Source organism: Humulus lupulus, chromosome 1, assembly GCF_963169125.1.
Source record: "Humulus lupulus chromosome 1, drHumLupu1.1, whole genome shotgun sequence".
NCBI lineage: Eukaryota > Viridiplantae > Streptophyta > Magnoliopsida > Rosales > Cannabaceae > Humulus > Humulus lupulus.
Genome location: NC_084793.1, coordinates 18,762,377 through 18,764,852, shown reverse-complemented (window position 1 = coordinate 18,764,852; position 2,476 = coordinate 18,762,377).

The following is a 2,476-nucleotide window of genomic DNA, read 5'->3' as shown; positions in this document are numbered from 1 at the left end:
TTATTTAGAGCCAGAGCCAAAGGGCTAAGGTGACCGACACATCACATGGCTAAGAGGGTGTAGGACCTCAGAGATAGACTTATCAGTCATCTACACACAGAGAGGCTTATTAGTCATCTACTCAGAGCACAGGACTCCACAAACATTTATTTATACCTGCTTGCATGCATGAGTAGGGTTATTACTGCTAGGCATGCCTATTATGATTTAGTGACATGTTATTACTTGTTCATGAGCATATTGAGTTTTCTTACAGAGCTTTGGCTCACGTGTGCTATGTGGTACAGGTAAAGGCAAAAGAAAGCTAGACCATCCTTGAGTTGGAGAGCTTTGGTGACGATGTGTACATATGCGGTTGCTCGACCGCCACGGCCGAGGGTTTAAAGAGGAACTAGGGTTAAACCCTATTTCCCTGCTTAGGTCGGCTGGTTGTAAATATTTTATTGTAATTAACCTTTAAATTATATTTTTGGGATCCCATTGGATACAGTAAACGTTTTAGTGAAACGTTGCATCTTAACCAAAAATTTTAACCCTAAACAAGTAATCATACTTAGTTACACAATTATGGCCAAATGGCTCGGTTAGCGAGTTTATCACTGTTTAAAATGCATATCGTAACGGTCCCTAGAGATTAGGGCGTTGCACTTGATATGCAGGTTACATGGTTATGTTGTGATGAGAATTTGATACTCTAATGGTAGTTTTAAGAGATGAGTTAGATTATGATGGGGAATGACTCATCAGTTGACTTGATAGAGTTGGTTATGACCGACTTCGATATGATCTTGGATATGGATTGGTTAGCCTAGTATGGGGCAATGGTAGATTGCAAGGAAAAGATAGTAACCCTTGGGCTTGAGGGTGAGAAACCCTTGTATTTTTTGGCACTGTGCATGGACCATGTATACTCATGACATCTGTACTTAGAGCTAGAGACCTATTGTAGGAGGATGCATAGGACTCTTAGCTAGTGTGGTGGATACCACTTAGGTCGTGCCAGTGGGACTAGGACAAACTAGATTAGTCTGTGAGTTTCTGGATGTGTTTCCAGGGGTTTTTCAGGGTTACCTCTACACCAAGAGATAGAACGGTGGTTATGTGATACCAGGGACGGAACCAGGTCTAGGGTACTGTATTGAACGACTTCAGCAGAGCTGTAGGAACTAAAGGTTCAGTTATTGAGTAAGACGATATTCTCCAAGGTGGATCTTCGATCTGGTTATTACCAACTGAGGATCAGGGACAAGGGTATGCAGAAGACTGCCTTTTATATCAGATATGGGAACTAGGAGTGCTGAGTCATGTCTTTTGGGTTTGACTAATGCCCCAGTTATTTTATGGATAGATGAACAGAGTTCTTGAGGATTGTTAACTCATTGATAGAAAATGTGATTGTCTATGCATCACGTCACTTGAATAAAATGACCAGAACTATAGTAGAGTTACTGGTGGGCCAGTTGGCCAACATTACGCTTGAGTTTACTCTTGTAGATAGGATCAAAAGAAAAAAGTTGAGTAACCCACATATGGGAAGGATTGAGGGGAATGTCAAAGATGGATTAGCTAAGGACTATGTAGTGTCATGCTTGAGTTAGTAAGATATAAAGATTGGATGGGTATTATGATGGACACTGGGATTAAACTGAAGATTCTAAATGAATCTTATACTACCCCTTATTCTCTTCATCCAGGCACCATGAAGATGTACCAGGATCTGAAACTGTATATTGATGGCCTGGGATGGAGAGGGACATAATTGAATACGTGGCAAAGTGTCTAACCTATTAGCAAGTCAAGACAGAGTATCAAAAACCAGTAAGGCCATTATAGCCTTTGTGTATTCTAGAGTAGAAGTGGGAGGACATCACGATGGATTTCGTGATGGGGGTTGCCAAGGATAGTGGGTCAGCGTGATTCAATTTGGGTTATTATGAACCGATATACAAAGTCAGCTCACTCTTACCAGTAAGGTTGAATAATATAGTTGACAGTATGCATATCTCTGTGAGAGGGATAGTATGCCTTCAGGGGATATCGAGGTCTATCCTATTGGATAGGGACCCTGTATTTACTTCCAAGTTTTGGGGAAGGTTGCAGTAGGCGATGAATATACAGCTAGAGTTCAATACAACTTATTATCCTCAGACTGATGGTAAATCAGAGAGAGTTATCCAGTTATTGGAAGGGCACCTCATGAGATGTTGTACAGTAGGAAGTATAGATCGCCCATTCAGTGAGATAAAATAGGGTGAGAGAAAAAGTAATTGGGTTCTGAGGTAGTTCAGAGGACCATTGAAGCTATTGAAAAATTGGAGCACGGATGCTCAATTCTCTCAATAGATAGAAAAGTTATGGTAATTTGAAATGCAGGAACATGGAGTTCCAAGTGGAAGACTATGTTTTCCTTAGAGTCTCACCATGGTAAGTGGAAGACTATGCGTTGAGCCCTAGATTTGTAGGACCGTTCGAGATC